Genomic DNA, 21011 nt, shown 5'->3' with positions numbered 1-21011 from the left:
AGGTCAGGAGCAGCTTGGCTGAATGGTTCTGGTTCGGGGTCTCTCTTGAGGTTGTAGTTAAGATACCAGCTGGGGCCACATCATCTGAAGGCTTGACTAGGGCGAGGGTATCAGTTTCCAAGATGGATGACATGGGAATGGCTGCTGGCAGGATGCCTCAGTTCCTCTCCCTATGTGGGTCTTCACGAACTGTTTGAGTATCCTCATGGCATGGCAACTGACTACCCTTGAAGCAAGTGATCTGAGAGGGAACAAGATGGAAGCTACAATATCTCTCATGGTAAAGCCTCAGAAGCCACCTCCTAAAAGCCAAGAGGATTTTGCAATATCCTCTTTGTCCTATGGATCAGCCTTCTTCATTGTGGGAGACTGTGTGCAAGGTCAAGAATACCAATGGGCAAGAATCACTGGAGGCCATCTTAGATACATTGATGCATAAAGTGAACATAGTGCATACCTTCAAGGACCTTATTACCTAGAGGGGAAGACTAACTCCAAATAAATAATTACAGAAAGAATTATTTATTTGTAACTGTGGTGCCTTGCTACAATGGAAGAGTACTGAGTCCTATAAATGTGTTTAATATGAGGAACTTGACTTAGTCTGCTGTGTGAAGGAAGTCTTCCCTGGAGAAGAGAACATTTATGTTGATGCCTTATGGATGAAGAAGAGTTAGCCATAGTTAGTAATCTGGTGGTTATCTGGCACCAGAAGAGATAACTTGTGCAAAGGCCCTGAGGCAGGAATATACTCAGCCCTTTCAAGAATCTAAAGAAAGTTTGTGTGCCTGTTGGGGGAAAGGGAGGAACATATCAATCCAGGGAGAAAATGACCTGAGATGACACTAGACAAGGGGAAAGAGATCTGACTGTGTGGACTTAATGAACCATAAGGTTTGCAACTTCATCGTGGAAGCAAAAGGAAATCTTTTTCTTCTGGGCAGCGATGGGGTATGGAAAGAGATGCCTGGATACGGTATTTTTCAAAGATCTGTTTGCTCTGGAGATGAATTGTGGGTAGGCAAGAATGGAAGCCGGGAAACCATATGGGGATAGTTTTCTAGGAGAAAGATTACTTGCAAAAGGGCTGTCATGTTTTTTTTAAAAAAAGAAAGAGCAAGAGAAAATGTAAAGTGCCCCAAATTTAGGAGACATTCACTAAATATTACTTCTCTCTTCCTCTTAAAACAAACAAACAACTCCGGAGCACTTAAAATAAGGTGATATCTGCAAAACCAATATCTCTAAAGAGAGTAGGCAAAATATTGTCAAATACTGCTAGCCTCATTAAGCACCTCGTAAGCTCAGGCTCTACGGTCCAGAGGAGCCTTGTCTTGGGAAACAGATGAGGATTTAGCAGGGATCTTAATGTCTTGCTCTGCCATCAGCAGGAACCCGGACCAGCCCACAGAGAGCTCTGAATAGCATTTATGATGCTTAATCAGAAAGCATGCAGCGTTGATCTGGAAATTAATTGGATGCTCGGGTTTTTCACACATCATGGAGAGTTAGACATCACAAAGAACTGATAGGAATATATTTAGTAACAGTATCACTGATGTTCAGTCCCAAGCAGAGACCCGTGTCTACTTCGGGGCTCATTATATCCTGAGTGACAATGGGTACTCAGCGAATCTCTTTTGATTATGATGATTAACCACATTGCTCGGTGTCTTTAATAGCTAGTGAGGAATTGGACAAGAGCTGGGGTTTTCTAAATATGACCCACTGTGCAATTCTTTATTTAATCATTTTTACTTGATAGACTCACTGTTTTCACTTAATAGATTGTTTGTAAAGGTAACTGTGTGTTAATACCATAGTGGAGACTCTTACAAGTAAGACAATCATTAAGAATAGACCCAGTCCACCCCTAAAACTCCTAGTGCAAAGCCCGTGGTGGGTACAGCATGCTCTGAGAAATGCCAGACTGGAGGGTGCTTGTAGCAGAGGAGCTCGAAATGAATACCCAGGTCATCAGCAGTCCTCACAGCTGTGTGTCCCTAAGACACACAGCCACTGATATAGCCAAAGAATGCAGGAGGATGAGAGGCAGATTTCTCAGGTGAACAAGTATCTACCGCATGAAGTAAAGAAGTAAAACACATGGAAAGAATGGGGAAATATGCGAAGGCCTAGAGACATCTTAGACTTTGCAGCTCTAAAGACTACCAGCTTAAAAAAAAACAAAAACAAAAACCAAACAAACAAACAAAAAACAGGAAGAAAAGATGCGTCTCCTAGGACAGGGCCCAGGACTCATTTATCTGGTGGGTCCAAATCTGGGGAGGGGCAGGGAGTAAACTCAGGAAAGGCTCAGTCCTATGTTTACTGCTGCTGAAAGTTTCCTTCATTCTTTGCTCTACAGGAAAATACCTACAGAGGTACCCAAAGGTAGGTATTTGTAGGAGACAAAACCCACCCACAACTTTATACATTGCTCAAGGGAATGTCAAATGGGGCGATCCCTTTGAAAAAAGGGTTTGGCAGTCGCTTACAAAGTGAAACACCTTTGTTTCACTTACCTTACAACTGGCAATCCCACCCCTAAGTATTTATCAAAGAGAAATGAAAACATGTGTTCATAAAAAGACATATACACCAATGTTCACAGCAGCTTTATTCATATTAGCAAAAATTGGAAATAATCCAAATTCCCAAAAAGTGAATGGTTAAATAAAAATGGGGTGTGTCATAGAATGGAATACCATTCCCCAAGCAAAGGAACAAACTGCCGACGTATGCGACAAAATAGGCAGATCCTAAAACCACTATGTTAGCTGAAGAAGGCAGGGGACATGGAGAAGTACCTACACTCTGGTTCCATTCAGATTAGCGGTTGACCAAGGAGGGTGGAGATTAACTGAGAAGGGCTTTCCCAGAGATGGAAGCGTCCTCCATCTCGACTGCCACGATGGTTACATGGGTGGACGTACCCATTGCCAAAACTCACCCAGCTGCACACTTCGCTGCACACTAATTCATCACAGATGAATTATACTTCAATTTTAAAATACAATTTTTAAAATAACCTATTTGCCAAAAAGCTATTTTAGAAATCGGTTACTACTGAGAATGCCCAGTGAATGTGGGAAGAGCAGGAATGGGAACTGCCTGTGTCCGGAAGATCTGCACTTTGGCTGCGCGGAGGAGAAGATAGATGCCCGCCCACCTCCCCAGATTGTCTCCAGCATCAAAGAAAGAAATAGATGCCGAGGCACTTGGAAACTCTCCAGGCTGCAAGGGGTATTGTTTAATCACGATTACTAAATCCTTAGAGCCCCATCACTCTTGCTTTTCTCCCATATTTGCATTTTTATATAGAAGGAAGCTTGTTCATCATAAAAAAGATTTAGACATTACAGAAGAGCAGATAAAATAAAAACTGCCAGTTCCCTTCTCTCCCCCCTCCTCTACAACCCCCATTCACTTCCCAATTTTAATGATGTGGCTGTTTTGTGTGAATCTTCCAGATTTTTTCTTTCCAAAACTGGAATCATACAGTGGATCACATTGTGCACTCTGCCTTGTTATGTAACAACATATTCTCTCCCATAGTATGAATACACCATAATTTATTCAACTAAGCCCCTAAAATTTGACTTTTCGATTCTCCCCCAATATTCTGCTTCTATTAACTATGGGATGAATATATTTCCTTGGCCATAGGTCTTTGAATTCTTGTGTGACTATCCCTTTAGGATAAATTCCTAGAGGTGAGCAGTTTATGCAATTTTAATTTTGACAAAGCTTCTCAAATTATTCTCTGAAAAGATTGAGTCAATTTACAGTCCTCCCAAAAGCATCGCTTCTCCTTTTGATCTCATAGAAGGGAAAATAAAGGAAAGAGAATGTTGCAACGTTCAAAGACTCTCCAATGCCCTTGAAAAACAAAGGTAATGCTGAGGCCAACATGTCCCTATTTTCACTGCTGACTTGAAATTTCCATAATGAGGAAATAAAACACATGATTGAAAAAAAAACTGTTAAGCAATGGGATTAATGAAAGTTGAGAGCCTATGACTTGAACATTTGCTGGTTAATAGATTTAGGGATAGAAACAGTGTTGCATCAATTACAGTAATTAGCCAGAGATGAAGATGAATTGAAGGGAACCTCTCTTGCCAGCCAAGCCTCCATTTAAATGCTGAGTAATGAGCTGCTGTTGGGATGGGAAGGCAAGAGATGAGGATTGAGAAAAGGATGAAGCTCACATTCTCCAGGATGTGTGCCCTGTTCTCAGAAGCAGAGTTCCATCCTGCATCCACATCCCAGAGAAGCCCCATCTGGAAGAGCTCACCTTTCAAGAAATAGGACTCTTTTTAACACATTTTGGCTATATCCCCCCAAGGTATTTTTTTCTTCTTGAATGGAGCTAAACTCTTTCTGAACCCGAAAGAACATGACCCTGAAGGAAACTTAGCCTGTCGCTGTGATGAAATGCACAAACAGGAAAAACACCAAAGCCAGTGCTTCAGCATCTTGCTGACCAAGTCAGAGAGAATTCATGACCCACCCACTAGTCAATTTTGTTGAAAATAGGTCTTTAGAATAGGGGAAAAAAAGATTGGAGGGAAAAGGTAGTACATTCCAAAGCTATAACTATAAAACTTCACCAGGATAAGAGCACTTTACTTATTATCACATGCAATGGCTCTAGTCAGAAAGCCAATTGCTGGTTTTCCATTTACTTTTTTATTCTTTTTACAGAAAGTAAAATGTATTCGTTTTGGTGCAACGTTCTATGATGCTGACAAATGCATTAAATCACATAACCACCACCACAATCAAGAGACACAGAACATCCCCATCATGCCAAAAAACTTTACTCATGCTGCCCCTCGTGGTCAACTCCTCTGAAGCCCCCACCCTCCATCCCTTAAAACCACAGATCTATTTTCTGCCCTTATAGTTGTGCCTTTTCTAGAGAATGTCGTATACCTGGAATCCTAGCCTTTTCACCCTGGCTGTTGTCATGCATTTGTGATTCATCCATGTGGTTGTATATATTGATACTTGTTCCTTTTTCGTTGCCAGGTAGTATTCCATCATGTGTACATGTAACATGGTGTACCCATTCTCTAGTTGTGGGACATTTGGATGACCTCCAATTTGGGCAATTATAAATAAAGTCACCATATACATTCTCGTGCAGGTTTCTGTATGAAATTAAGATTTCTTTTTATCTTGGGATTGCCAGGTCATACGGTAACCCAACTACTATTTAATCTCCTTAGAGTACAAGAAGCCAAGAAACAATTCAGTTGCTGCTGGGGTTAAATTCTCTTCCCCATGAAACTGTTCTCAGTTATGCAGCATGTGTCTAGGAGTGAACAGGTTATGATCTGGTCTTGTCTGACCGCTTATTCCAGCTGTGTCATCAGCATGGAATAAGGAACTCAGGATGTGGATTCTGATGACTTCAGTCCAGTGACTCCAGAAAATCACTTGCCCGTGTGTAGGGCTGGCGGGGGGAGGACTTAAGTGAACCTAAACCAGGACACTCCATTTCCTTTCCTTTTCCTATGAATTTTTGTATCTTAAAAGTTTTGTAAAGATTTTTGAACAAATAGCAAGTAGATACTGGGATTTTTAACTGAAGGAAATAAATTTAAATAGAATTCTGAATATTTTTCCATTTGAAATTTTTTGAAAACATAGACAGTTGCCAAATTTGTTCATTAAATGTGACTTTATAATGTGATTATATTCCCAGAAAGCTAAAAAAAATCACAATTATACAATTCTTATTATATCCAAACTTTTACATATAAGTTTTGATGATTTGCCTTCAAAAAGAAAATATTTAAATTTTTTTCTTTTCTATCGCAACTGGACACAACTGAGTTAAATTCAATGAGTACTCAACTGAGGTTAAAGGTTTTCCATTTGCTACATACATAATGATTTCTATCTTGTTTCAATTGAATTAAGTGTGTAAGACCTCTATTTGTATATCTTGTGTCAGCTTATTTCATTTTTTCACTTTCCACTTGTTTTTCTAAAATAACAAGGGTAAAATGCAATTCAAATATGCAAATAATGCTACATACAACACCACCATAGCTAATCATAGTATAAATAACATAATATGACACCGGCACATAAACAAGGAGGTTTGGGGAAATCAACATTTAATGCACAAAAATACAACTAATGAAAAAGTGAATTTTAGAAGTTTGGAAACCCTTGGAAGCATACTTGTGTTGTTCTGCCCAATTTCAAAAACAAATGGTCTTATTTTAATAATTTAGTTAATATATAGAAAATGAGCAAGCTCCACCTTGTAACTCTCATAATATCAAATGATACTAAAATGAACAAATTATTTTAAACAATCATTTGTCTTGTAATTAGTTCATTCATTCATTGAACCTGCATTGACATCTGCTATGTCCATAGTGGCATCAAGCAAGACACAGTCCACATCCTTGAACCACTTACAATAAGGTGGAGGTGATGAAAAATGGAGGCAAGTATCGTGGACAGATATCTATCCAAAGCAGAGGGTCACAGAGGGAGGGATCTTCTTAAATGAGGCCATAGTTGAGCTGACTCAAGTTCTCTGGCTTTAGAGAAGAGAAAATCTGGATAAATGAAACAGCACAGAGGATAGGCACGGATGGAGCTGCTTGCATGGGAATGGAAGAACGTAACACTAGAGCCTAGAGCCATACACACCTTTCCTAGGGCTGCTGTAACAAATTATTGCAAACAGGGTTGCCTATAACAACAGGAATGTATTCTTTCGCAGTTCTAGAGGCCAAAAGTCCAAAATCAAGGTAATAGCATTGTTCTTCTGGAAACTCTGAGGGAGAATTGGTTCCATGCCCCTCTCCTGGTCTCTGGTGGTTGTGGGCAATGAATACCTTGGCTGATAGACCCATCATTCCAATCTCTGTCTCTATCTACAGCTGGCATTCTTCTAGTCTGTGTATCAATCCCTTCACATGGCATTCTTATAAAGACACCAGTCATCAGATTTAGGGTCCACTCTAATCGAGTATGGCCTCACTTGTTTACATCTGCAAAGGCTCTGTTTCCAAATAAGGTCACATTCACAGGAGATTTGGTCTTCCACACCAGGGCTATGACTTCACCATATCTTCTTGGCAGACACAGTTCAACTCACAATAAACAGGATTCCATGAACTACAGCCTACCCATTGCCTTTCCATAGTTGTTATCCATAAATAAGGTTTTATGGGAACACAGCCACATGCACTTGTTCACACATCTTTGATGTCCACTTTCGCACTACAAAAGCAGAAATAAGTCATTGTGACAGTGACCATATGGCCCACAAAGCCTAAAACATTGACCACCTGGCCCTTCCAGAAAAAATTTGGGGAGTCCTGAGCCAGAGAGAAATCAGTTGTTGGCTACCAGTGTTTATAGCTAAAAAAAAAAAAAAAGCCTTACATTCAAATATGCCCAATTTCGTGTTCCCAGCTGGTAATGAATGGCTTCAAGGTGAAGCTAAGGAGTGAGAACTTGATACTGAAAATTCTACGGAATGTGGTCCAATGTTAACTGAAAGTGTGCAAATGCAAATAGGATGGAGAAGACACAAAAAGAAAGTGGTGTGGGCAGGGGATTTGCAGGCTGCAGTGAGATACATGGTGATGCATGAAGGAGGGAGTGGGAGAACATGTAGTAGAGAGCGGAAAAAGAGATATGGCTTCTGTGGCTGGGACAGAGTCACTGTTCTGGGTTATGAGAAGATCAAAAGGGAGATGCTAAGATGGAGCTGAAGGGGAGTCATTTGAGAGGGGGCAGAAAGCCATAGAATGGCAAGGCAAGGGGCAATGAGCATTCCTCATGGTTCTTAAAAATGCTAGGACTGGGCAGCCCGGGTGGCTCAGCGGTTTAGCACAACCTTCAGCCCAGGGCGTGACCCTGGAGACCCGGGATCGAGTCCCATGTTGGGCTCCCTGCCTGGAGCCTACTTCTCCCTCTGCCTGTGTCTCTGCCTCTCTCTCTCTCTCTCTCTCTCTCTCTCTGTCTCTCATGAATAAATAAACAAAATCTTTTAAAAAAATGCTAGGACTGATGATGGTAGCAGGGTGGCAAGGAGCACCATGAGGGGAGGGCATGTCATCCCCAAAAGGTCTGGAGCACTGTATTCCTTTCCCAAAAAAACAGTGTCCGTAATTCAACTGGTGCCACCCTTCACCCACCCCCACCCCCGTGCACAAAGAGATCGTGTGATTAATGTGGATTCTGGTGCTCCATCCTTGTAGCAACTTAATACGATGTGTGCACAGCCTCCAAATGAAGGCTGTAATCACTTTTCCATAGTTTATGAATTATGAAGTTGGGTTCTCATCACAAGTGCTGTCAAGTTTTTTTGGCTTCAAAACCAATTAAAATGATGAATAGCTGTGAAAGGAACCAGAAGTGCATTTAATCTTTCTCCAGAACAGTTGGGAATCAGTCCCTTCCTGTGTCACATTTCACATTAGCTGGGAACACGAAATTGGGCATATTTGAATGTAACGCTTTTTTTTTTTTTAGCTATAAACACTGGAGATATTTACAATGTGCCCTGTCTTCCTTTTTGCTTCTCTTCTAAGGTCATAACACTGTTTCCATCATCTCTTGTTAGCAAGATTAGCCTAAAAAGAATCACCAAAGCAGAGATTAGCTGTTTGGGAAAAAAGAAAAAGAAAGACAAGTGAAAAAATTGCCAAAAGATTTTGAGTTTGATTTATAATGGATGCAAAAATGAGTGACCACCAAAAGCCCTGAGAAACACCCTGCGCCTGACACACACACACACACACACACACACACACACAGAGACACCACACATATCTTGCTGCTATATCATGTATCTCAGGTATGAATGTTCCCACCCAATTTCAACGGTGCTGGAATAAGCAAGATTATCAGTCTTATCATTTTTCCCCACTTTTTATGGTCTGAAAGATCTACAGATACCATGCAATACAGAGAGAAGAGAAGGAGTCTGACTCAGAAGATCACATTTCTAGTGCTAATTCAACCATTCTAACTGAAAAATCTTGAGTAAATCACATGACCTCCCTGAGCCTCAGCCTTCCCATCTATGAAATGGGGGTTACAATACTCAGTTCTCAAAATCACTGCGAGGCTCAACCGAAACGAATTTGTGTTGAATTATATGCATATGTGGCTTATACCTAAAACTTGTATCTGTATGTATAACAACAGACCTCTGTGTGATCACACCACCTCATTTGTGATGCTATGCTCTTGACAGGAAGTATAAACATTGTGTAAGATGTGCTTAAGACCGTCTCCAATACATAACATTTGAACAGAACAAGCCCTTTGATGAGGTGACTCAGTTATCAGTGAACTCTTTGCTATTTTTAGGGCTGAAAAATGAGAGGCAGGAGATAGTGACGTTGTATAATCAATCACACAGAGAGGGGCAAACCAGTGTCTCACTCTCCCAGGACATCTGAGCTCCTAGGTAATGGCCTTGGACCTCAGCAGCCATTCAAAGGCAAGCAGAGCCCTCATAGAGGACCCAAAGGAAGGGAAGCCGTGAGCAGCCATTCTACAACATTGCAGAACACCCAGGCAAAAGAGGGAAACACAAATCGACTTGCACCTCATTACCTTGACGACACAAATTTAGACCCTGGCTGCTACATGCTCTTCTGATTCCTTTTCCAAAACGATATCTCGATCTAGTCCTGCTGATTCGCAAGGTTGCTACCCAGGGTCTGAGAGCACACTCAGTCTTTGCGCAACTTGGAGAAGCAGGCTTGACTAGCCTGATGAGCAGGCTACTTCCAGCCCCTTCCATCTTCCCTCCCCGGTGAGGTGTGAGGTCCAAGGGCAGCTACTGTAAACTCGTCTGCCGGCCGCTTCCCTTCCGTCCTGGGTCCCAGGGTCCCAGAGGACATCCCTGCTGTCCCTGAATCATCGCTCTCCTCATCCTCTCATTAAGTCACCAAGACGAACTCGGACTGCCTTTCTTAAATCAATGTCTTGTCTTTTCCTTCAGCCTGAAATCAAGCCCTTGCCTTTGTGTCAGCCTCTCTTGAAGTGACAGATAATGAAGCAATCAAGGTTGGCCGTACTGCCACAAGCTGCTTTTGTACAGTTCACTCAGGGTTGACTTTGTCATTGTGAGGGCACAGGGACCCCTCGGTAGGGCCCTGGGGAAGGGGAGAAGCCAGTAGGTCTAGCACAGGGCCAGGAGGACTGACTGGTGCTAAGGGCAGGTGGTGCGCAGGGATCGGCTTTGAGAGGTGTCTATACTCAGGGGTCGACTTTGGGCTAGGAGGCCACTCAATGAGTGCACGTGGCATCAGAGCACACTCTCAGTTGCCTCTGTGAACCCTCAGTTTTACTAAATCCAAATTATATCCTACTAGATCGTTAACTTCAGTTTGTCTATATCACTTGTTGGAATCCAGGAAACGCCCGTTGTTTCTTTTCAGAAAAGAGGCAGAGTATAAAACTAAGGCTGCCCTGGAATGTACACACATTTGAAAAGAAATAGCTTAACTCCTATCGCTGTTAAAGCAGCTTGGCATTTAGTTTTGTCTATAATTGGGTATATTTTTAAAGTTTTGACAGAGACTTTATTTTAAGCAGCAGGAAGCAAAAAATAATCCAAACCTTAATATTCATCAGAAATTATTTAACAGCAGGAAAGCCTTCACTTTGAACTTCCACTCTTTCTTACCGAATCAATCTCTGCAACACCTTTTGTCTGTCAGAAGTACAGAAAATGTAATAATATTATGCATAGTAACTGCACATTTTATCTTGCTTTTTTGTTTTCCTTGGTTCATCAGGCCTCTCCTGCAGAATGTGATAACTCTATTCTCAGAACTTTCTCCATAGAAAGCACCTCACTCTAAGAGATGCCAAGAAGCTTCTAATGCTTCTAAAATACCACTCTTCAATCTCTACTCCTAGAGATTGAGTTCCTTGGCACCTTCCAATGTCCATTCTCTTCTGTTACACCAAATAATATTGGAAAGGGCACTATACTGAACTTAACGCATGCTAAAATGTGAATGGCTTATCAAATTCAGTTTCTTCCTGCCAGAGAATTTAGGTGGAAGGAGGAGGAGGGAAAGAGTCTGTGCACACATGAATCCCCTAGAGATCTGATTAAAATGCACATTCAGATTCAACCAGTCTGGGGTACAGCCTAAGATATCCCATTTCTAACAAGTTCTCAGGTGATGTCACAGGCCATACTAGACACAGCAAGGGAGCCAGAATATAAGCAATGATCAAAGGTGTTAACTCAGTGGTTCTACACCTTAACTCTACATCAGAATCACCAGCATAGGCTTTTAAAAAAAAAAAAAAATACTGATGCCCAAGCCGGCCTCAGAACAATTAAACAGAATCCAGGGATCACTCAAGTATTCATACTTCTAGAAGTTCCCCAGGCAATTCTCTTGAGCAGCCTAAGTTGAGAAACGTAGTTAGCTGCTAACCAAAACTTTGTTGAAAACTCAGGGGTCAGTCCATAATTCATAAATTTGCTCACCAGGGCTAAAGGTAAGTTACCCCAGCTAATGTGATCTTCCTCTCCAAAAATGACTTGGAGACTGGCAAAATGACTACAGGGCCTGGCAAACAATTGGTGCTGAAGATGTACTTGTTCAATGAAGAAAATAAGTAAACAATAGGCTGAAGGCATGAACAAAGGCCAAGGTCCTACAGAATATAAAGAATTGAAGCTCTGACGTTGAAATGCCAAGTGACAAGATTGAGATTTGAGGACAGAAAGTCTTTTCCATGACTCCTTCAGATCCCCTGTGCAGATATTCATTTCTGATGACTCTGCCAGAAATACCACCATTGCTTTATCCCAAGGTCTGCCAAGCATGACCAGTCACAACACATCTGCATAGTTTTTGCTATGGTGCTATTATTTACCGAGCAGATTTCCTTAAATTTCCTTTAGTTGACTCACTTCTTTAACATAAATGAATGTGTTTTCAAGGGAAACTATAAATCTCTATTTCAAACAGATAAACAACCAATATCCCTTGACATAAATGGAAGTAACTGTCAAAATAAATACAATGAAAACAACTCAAGCTGGATGTCCTGCCTGCCCATGCTTGCCTCTGTCAGATAAGGAGACGGACGACAAGGAATAGAGAGGTATTAAAGACATGGCGCACTTGATGGAGAGTTGTTGTTGGCATACTAAGAAGGATGGAGGAGTGCTTCGGAACAAGTCACAGTCTGATGTTACTGAAGGCACCACGGGCATGCATCTCATTGACCATTCTCAGCCAAAGATTTTCAAACTAAGAAACTGGAACCAGGGGTATTCAGTAGGTTAAGTTTCTGCCTTCAGCTCAGATCATGATCCCAGGGTTCTGGAATCAAAACTCACATCAGGGTCCCTGCTCAATGGGGAGCCTGCTTCTCCCTCTCCCCCTGCCTGCCACTCCCCCGGCTTGTGCTCTCTCTCCCTATCAAATAAGTAAACTTGAAAGAAGAAAGAAAGAAAGAAGAAAGAAAGAAAGAAAGAAAGAAAGAAAGAAAGAAAGAAGAAAGAAAGAAAGAAAGAAAGAAAGAAAGAAAGAAAGAAAGAAAGAAAGAAAGAATGGAAGGAAACCCCAGACAGTGCTAAAAATGCTCTGGAAAAAAAAAAAGTATTTCCAAGATTTCCATTTTTTTTTTTTTTTAAGATTTTATTTATTTATTCATAGACACAGAGAGAGAGGCAGAGAAGCAGGAGAGCCCAAGGTGGGACTTGATCCAGGGCCTCCAGGATCAGGCTCTGGACTGCAGGCGGCGCTAAACTGCTGCGCCAACGGGGCTGCCCCCAAGATTTCCATTTCTGAGGACTCCACTCATCATTGCTGTTTGCCTCACATACGAACAAAAAGGCCTACTTTTTTTCTCAGAAAAGGTCCTACTTCTAAGAGGAATAACATGATCAACAGAGGAAAAGGAAGTAGCTAGAGACTTGCTGTCTAGGTTGCTGCCCCTAGAGCAGGAAAATGAGCTTTCTCTTTGAAGTCAAGTTTGCTGCCTGAGGCCTCAAAGACATCATACCTACCTTGGGTGAGAGAATTTACTAAACAAAACTATGCTGTTTAAAATATGAATGGATGTTGCAGAGGAAGAGATGTGCTTCCTGGCCATTTTAGTGAGGTATGTCCCAGGGTGAGAGTGAAATTATTGGCTCAATTTAGATCCTCGGACTTGGAGAGGATGACCCATTGACATTGTAGGGAGTAAATCCACTAAATTGTCCCTTTCTATTTGTTAGATATTTGTTTTTCTCTTTTAGACAATGCATGTACTAGTATGTGCTGGTTATGGTTCTTATGGAGAGCAGCAGGACTGCATGGTTAGGGGAGCAGCCTCTGGAGCCAGGCTGCCTGGTCTAAAGCCTTACTCTGTCTCTTTTCATCTGTGTGACCTTGGGCAAAATACTCAATGTCTCTGTACCTGGGTTTCCTTGCTCACAGAATGAGAGTGATAAGAGTATTGCCTACCATGTAAGGATATCATAAGGAGTAGCTGATCCATACAAAGCATCTAAAAGAGCCCCTTGCACAAAATAAGCATTCATTATCAGTTACTTGTTATTATATGGCAATATTTTTTTACACAGAATAAAAGGTTATGCCATGAAAATTATGTCTTCCTTCCACCCAGACCCCATGTCCCTCCATAGAGGCAAAGCACTAAATAAAAAAGGTTCTTGGGTATCTTTCCAGAAATACTGTATGCATTCACTACCGAGAATACCCTCTTCTGTGCAAATGGGAGCTCACAAGGCATTCTATTCTACACATTGCCTTTCTTACTTGACAATATTTTATAGAAATGAATTCATGGTAGGCTTGGTTCCTCATTCTTTGTGGAGGCTGCAGAGTTTTAAAAGCATCTTCAGGGGACTCCATCATTTATTTCCGTAGTCCCTGATGTTGGACACTTGAGCTACTTCTGCTCCTTCACATTTACAATCATGTTGCCATGAATACATTGAAAAGCAAGTATTTCATACATGTGCAAGTATAGTTTTAGGATAAATTAGTCAAAGTGGAACAGCTGGGTCAAAGAGTCTGTGTGTCCTTTATTTTGATAGATATTGCTAAATTTCTCTTCTGAGAAATTATACCAATTTGCACACCAACCACCCGGTACACAAGTGTCTCCCCCTCATTCTTAGAATAATGTTTTAAATTCATAAAACAGGGACTCCGGGGTGGCTCAATAGTTGAGCATCTGCCTTTGGCTCAGGGCATGATCCCGGGGTCCTGGGATTGAGTCCCACATCGGGCTCCCTGTATGGAGCCTGCTTCTCCCTCTGCCTGTGTCTCTGCCTCTGTGTGTGTGTGTGTGTTTCTCATGAATAAATAAATAAAATCTTTAAAAAAATAAATTCATAAAACAAAATATATAAGACAATCAAAGAAAGTAATTAGAGTGAAATGCAGTTTTCAGTGAGTAAAAACCCACATGTGTGGAATGGTAATAGGTATCATTCTTTCCTTACCCATTTAACAATAACATTTAGCGGCAGGTAGGAATGAGTAGATATTTCAGCCTATCAGCCAATATAATGCAATATGAAAGTCTGTGTTGGTGACCAGCTCACAGGTCCTGCTTATAATATGGTGGCTTAGAGTCATAATTGCAGGAACTGTTAAATCAGAGTTAGCAGCTAGCAGAAAATAAAGATGTAAATTCTTTCTGAACAAGTATGGGACCCTGTCATAGAAAGCAGCTCATGGAAACTAATTACATTGAGTGGCAGCTTCTCCTCAATGCATCAGGTCAGCCCCAGGAATTCACACTTTCAGGGCAGCTCTTAAAATTTACAGGTGGGAATCAGCTTCATCCAGCCTAATACAGGCTTCACTGCCCTTTTAAAATAACCAGACAAGTCAAAATGTGGACAGGCAGAGAGAACTCTACAGAGGCCATCCAGGTGTGTGGCTTTGACTGTTTCTCATCTGCTCCCCTATCACACAGGGTTTTGGAGAATATCCAATACAATGAGAGAATTTTAACTTCCATGGAAATGAAAAGACACGCGGCCTTAATTTAAGGCTCTGTGCTGATCATTGGGAACTCATAGTTCCCCCGCCCCTTATGTGTAGTGCTCAGAACCTCTCTCAGATCTGCCGAGAAGAGTGACCCTGAAAGCCACAGAAAGGGATGCTCAGCTTTGGAAGACAGAAGAACCCAGTGGTCCAGGACATGGCCTGGGGGCATGGTGATCCTTGCCCAGCCTGGCCATGATGTTACCTCGTTCTCTTACCCCAAGAATACTCCCATATCTAGAGAAGTTACTGGAATTGACAGGAACAAGAAGAAAGTGATGGTAGGAGGTGTCAAATCCACCATCAGAGAACACTCTGTGACTGGAAAAATGCACAACTCTGGCCATTTCAGGGGTATAAAAGAAAAGAGTTCAAACAATTTTCTGACTGCATCCTTTTTTTAAATTTTTGAGCATTAGAGAAATGTTAAATTTCATTAAGTTTTACAGCCAGACTTAATATAGACATAAATCCCTTTAATGTTGGTTTCAGTCAAAAGTGAGCTGAACATTATCGTTAAAGCAGTGCATGTGGGAGAATTATCTGAGGAAAATCAAAATAGGCACAGTTGGGAACATTCAGCCATGACCATCTTAGACACAAGTAGGCACAACAGCAAAATTTCTTAGACTCTAATGGACTGGGCTATTTTGCTGCTCAGTTTCCATACAGATGAGCTTTGTTCTGGGGCAATATGGTTATGGTTTGCAAGTCTATCTGGGGAAGCTCATTTCTCTCTCATTAGTCCATGAGTGCAGTACAATTTCAGCTAATACGGTTACATAGTTCCTAGCTGGGTTATTTGGTTAAATGCCTTCAGGGAAAGTAGCAGCCAGAATAAACGGACAAGTGAGATGGATGTACTCTTGTTCTGAGTACCTATAGCTGTTGGAATCTCATTGGCGATTAATCATATGCCACGCTGTACTCATAAAACTCCTATCGTTTGAGAAATTATTTAAGGTTAGTATTACTTGACATTTCACAGGGGACATCTTGTCTCCCTGGTACAATTTCTTTGAAGACAGTGCTTATATATGACTCTAACTAGAGAGATCTACTCCTTGCCATGGTTCATTGATGAAGCACTTACATGAATTTGTGTGAAATTGAAAAAAATACTCCCTACCAGTGGGTGAGTTGCAAAACAGCCCCCTTCCTCTGGGCAAACAAATGAGAAAAGGATGCCTGCCCCCCACCCCCACACCCAGGGCTGGCCAATTATTTTTCAAAGCCCCACCCCATGGCTTGTGGAGTCCAGGGCAGCCCTTAATTGTTCCCCTTGGTTACGCACCTTATGCAGAGTACAACCTGCACAACTGTCCAGGCAGCCCTGATTAAAGATACCACATTCCCAGTTTTGTAATCAAACCACAGAGGTTGCTCCTCAGTGCTCTGAACATATCTGTTCACTCACACAGCTGTGGCCCCCCATGTTAACTGTATTGACCTATTATGAAAGCTTGGTGCTATAAGAATGTCAATGCAGCATCACAGACATGAAAGATGGGCAAGGCCTTGTGCGGTAGATGCCATATGTACCTATATCACCTGGCGATTATCTCTGCATGCCAGAGGGCTATTCACTGCAAACACCGGCTGAGAGTGATGTTCTGACCACAGGGACACTTGTAGATGGAAAGACAAAGAGCTAGAAGGTTGCTGCCCCTAGAAGCAGCCCTCAACCAGTGATGGTCGGGGATGGTCGAAACAACAGTGGGGCTTCCCTGCCATCCCAGCTGGATGCTCTTTTCTGCCTTCACCAGGGCCCCTCTGGTTTCTGACCATAGTCATACCTGATGACCCACCTTGGGTCATCATGAAACCCAGGAGAGGTAAATGTCAAACTCTTAGCAATGATATGAGGCTAGTTTTATCAGCTTCCTTTTCAGCAGCTACAGCCCACCTAGAAGGAATGGGACGTGGGATAGGTATGTCTCAGAGCCAAGGGGGGCCCTTGGAAAGGCAAGGATACTATACTGAGATACTATAATGTAGGCCTCAGTCTCTCAGAGAGCAGTCTGGAGACCCAAGAGGCCTAAGGTGACAGTGAAGGGTTGGGCAAACTCTTTCTATAAAAGGTAGGAAATATTTTAAGATTTGTGGGCTTCCATGACAACTGCTAAGGTCTACTATTAGAATGTGAAAGCAGCCATTGGAAACTAAACAGACGTGGTTGTATTCCAACAAAACTTTATTTACAAAAAGAGGTAGAGGGCCAGATGTGGCATGCACCATATTTTGTGACTCTTACTGTAGATCATCAAAGAAACTGAAGGACACAAAAGAAGAAGTAAGAGGTGAGAGAGTGGCCACGCTGTTTGGCAATGCACTTGCCAACTTACATCGATTCTTTCATTTTATCCTCACAGCAACCAAGTACTTTGAGTTTTATCATCTGCATTTTAAAGATGAGGAAACTATGGTTTCCAGAAAACAAGAAAATTGCCAAGACCAATCAGCCTAGGTGCAAAGCCAGATCTGCTTGATTTTTTTTATTTTTTTTTTTCGATCTGCTTGATTTGAAGGCCTCTCTCCTTCTCTCTACTCCAAGCTGATAGCTACAGACATATTCCTTGTGTACCATCCAGCAACAAAGTCCACGGGTCCCAGATGTATTAAATTCCAGATCTGGGGGTAAGAGTGGCAGTGCAAGAGTCAGGTTCAGTCTCAGGCATCTTAGAAGCTTCTACGAGAGTGTTAAAGCAAAAGGCATGGTTACCGCTGTGTTTACCACCAGCTTTCATGGTGAAACCAGCCCTGGGATCCAATGTGTGCCATTTGTCAGCCTGTCTGCACAAAGGCAGCACCTGAGATATAAGAAGTCCTAAGATTTCTTGAAAAGAAGTTAAGTTCCTGGCCTATTAGCTTAGTGTTCAGGCAGCCCATCTAATGGAAAAATGCACAGTACAAACAATAGCCAAAGTCAAAATTATTAAGGTTTCTTTCTATGGGCTAATCTAGTCTTAATTCCTAACTACCCATTCAAATACTCAGAAATTAGGCTTGAAAATTATTAAATACCAGAGAGGGTTTTTTTTCCTTCTGCACTCAAATCTTCTAGGAGAAGTGAGCCATCATCAGAAGTTTCTTCAAGAAATAACTTCCAGGGAAGCCCTGAGGTCAGTTTGGATTCAGTCCAGTCTTCTCACTTTCTTCACAATGGTACAATGATAATTCACCTTCTTCATGATGACTCTGAATCATCCTGATCCTGAATCATCGATGATTAAATTATGCTCACTAAACAGCTAGTATTTTCTAAAGCATGAAAATAGATTAGTGCACTTTCAAAAGAAGTCATAGAAGAATACGAACCAAAACAAGTGACTGACTTAGCCTGGGATGACCACAGCATTAAATTTACAGAGACACCACTTGTCCCTAAATGTCCATGTTAATCACTATTTTTAGAAAATTCCAGCATAACTCAAGGCCAGTTTAATTTATTCCTATACACAAATAATTTTATGGAAGGCAACATTGTATTTCAAATTCGTAAATGATTTGGTTTGGGCTATAAAAGTATAAACAGAATGCTTACAAGAAATTGCTCACTGCTCATTCTTGCTATAAGCCATTTGATTTTTAGTCAAAAAACCTATAGCAAAACAAGCACAACAGTTTGCCTTCCTTAATACTCAGTGTAGACTGTTATACAAGGAATTAAGCATTAGTTACCACATTAATTAAAAGACAACAAAACAGAGTTCGTAAGTCACCAACCATCTCAACATTCAAAGGTGAATTTGACCCCAGACAACACGTGGTCTTCCTTTTGTCAGAAAAGTGGTCTCAGAGTTCTGTGAATTCTTGACTGTCAGATCTGTGCAGTGCCTTCAACAGCCCCTGCCCACCTCAGGGCAAGCCATTTTCTCCAGAACCAGTGTGGAGCCCAAAGCCCTCAGCCCAGACCACAGGTAATAATTATCAACCAGAGAAGTGAACCAGAATGAAAAGCTTGTGAACTGGGCAATCAGGCAGCAAACACACAGAAAATTCCAATTTTTCTTTTTTCTAATAGAATTTAACTTCTACCTGCCAACCTAATTGCGCTCATTCAAGGCAGAAATTTGATCTTGTTAACCCAGATGCTGCCTCCCACCCTCATGTCTGCAGGATTGTCCTCAAGCTTCAGAGGACCAGCACAGTATTAGGAAAGGGTGCCGAGGTGCTGGTGCTTAGATCTCACTGTTCGTACCCCTAGATTCCACTCTGCATCCCCATTCCCACTGGCCTTGGTTGTCAGTCCGTGTGGATCCTGCCTGAACCTCGGATCCTCAGTGTCCTGAACCCTAAAATTTCTAGGCCAGCTGTTCTGTCATGTTCTCACTAACCTCAGCCTCTCACAGAATATTCCCGCTGCCTGCTGCTCCACACTGACAGAGGAACACAGAGTGGCCCCCCACCCCCAACTCCCTGAGATAAGACACCCCTGAGAGCCACTGCTGTTCTAAGATGAGCCCCAGACCTCTCCAAAGTTGAACATTCCAACATCCCTCCAACCCACTCCAGAACACTGCTCAGAAGAAAAAGGTAGCCCTCCACGCCCCCTCTGGGGGCATCACAATGGCTACTCATTGAATTTTCCATTTGACTTGCCTTAGACAGGTGATTTTTCTTCCTTCTATGGAGAAACAAACCAGGCTTAGCAAATAGTCTTCAAATCTATTGTTTAGGTTTCAATTTCACCTTTGAAACCCAAAAGAAAAGGTATTAACTTGGATTTCTCTAGATAGTACATCCTCCAACTCTACCGAAGAATGCACTTGTCTTACAAATTCAGAGAAAGTTAGGGGTAACTGAACATAGTTACTATTTTGAAGTAATGTTCCTCAAAAGAACTGAAATCCAAACAGTTCAAGAAAAGTAAAAACAACAGCAAACCATGTCAAATCTGAGTGGGTCTCTCAGAGACAGGAAATATAGACCAGATCGAGAATTAAACTTTTTAAAAAGCCAACGAGAGTAGTTTGGGATCTAAGTGAAAAAAGAGGAGTAGATAATTTGAAGCCAATGATTATGGCCAGAGGAGACAGGAGGATATCCTCTCTAATGACCAGATATTAAAGGAAGACCTAGATTCTAGAATCTAGAATTGTTCAACACCAAAGACACAAGAACTGGTCCAAATTCTGAGTGGAATAGAGGAAGGAAGAAGATAAGGAATTGGTTTTCAATGGGTGCGAAGTTTCTGCTATGCAAATGAGTAGGTTCTAGAGCTGTGTTGTGCAACACAGACAACAATACAGTATTATGTATTTTAAACTGTGGTAAGGTTAAAGGTTAAAGGTGTTAATGGTTCTCACCAAGGCAAAATCAAAAATAAAACACAGACACAAAAGAACACAAGGAAGTTTAGGGAGGTGATGAACATGTTTTTGCACCTTGGTTGTGGTGATATAACTATTGTATGCATGTGCCCAAGCTTATTACATGTGAAGTATATCAATTATACCTCAATAAAGCCAAAAATTCTTTTTTTTAATTTTTTTATTTTTATGATAGTCACACACAGAGAGAGAGAGAGAGAGAGAGAGAGGCAGAGACACAGGCAGAGGGAGAAGCAGGCTCCATGCACCGGGAGCCCGATGTGGGATTCGATCCCGGGTCTCCAGGATCGCGCCCTGGGCCAAAGGCAGGCGCTAAACCACTGCGCCACCCAGGGATCCCAAATTCTTAAATTAAAAAAATTTAACACAACACAGAAATAAATACAGTATGGATGAAACACCTAAATGTGAGGCAGCAAACCATCAAAATCCTAGAGGAAGGGGATCCCTTGGTGGCTCAGCGATTTAGTGCCTGCCTCCAGTCCAGGGCATGATCCTGGAGTCCCGGGATCGAGTCCCACATCGGGCTCCCTGCATGGAGCCTGCTTCTCCCTCTGCCTGTGTCTCTGCCCCTCCCCTTCCCTCTCTCTCACGTGTGCGCGCTCTCTCTCTCTCTGATGAATAAATAAATAAAATC

The 21011-nt window shown here is 41.8% G+C and overlaps 1 protein-coding gene and 1 long non-coding RNA gene across 4 annotated transcripts in view; one reads left to right on the top strand and one right to left on the bottom strand.

Annotated features, from left to right (window-relative positions):
• The window catches only part of PCSK2 (proprotein convertase subtilisin/kexin type 2), a 249000-nt gene that overhangs the window by 156446 nt on the left and 71543 nt on the right, over positions 1 to 21011 (top strand). The window lies entirely within an intron of this gene.
• Positions 17222 to 20136, bottom strand: LOC144297892 (uncharacterized). Of its 3 annotated transcripts, none has more exons than XR_013364775.1 (3): positions 19644 to 20136; positions 18066 to 18302; positions 17222 to 17313 (listed from the first exon to the last, which is right to left on the bottom strand). It is a non-coding gene; the product is annotated as an uncharacterized LOC144297892 (long non-coding RNA). The 3 variants fall into 3 exon arrangements; XR_013364774.1 differs by having other exon boundaries at positions 17228 to 17730; XR_013364773.1 differs by having other exon boundaries at positions 17231 to 17672.

The sequence above is a fragment of the Canis aureus genome, chromosome 26, assembly GCF_053574225.1.
Source record: "Canis aureus isolate CA01 chromosome 26, VMU_Caureus_v.1.0, whole genome shotgun sequence".
NCBI classification, from domain to species: domain Eukaryota; kingdom Metazoa; phylum Chordata; class Mammalia; order Carnivora; family Canidae; genus Canis; species Canis aureus.
Note: the sequence above shows the minus strand (reverse complement) of the source record. Positions and strands in the feature narration are given on the sequence as shown.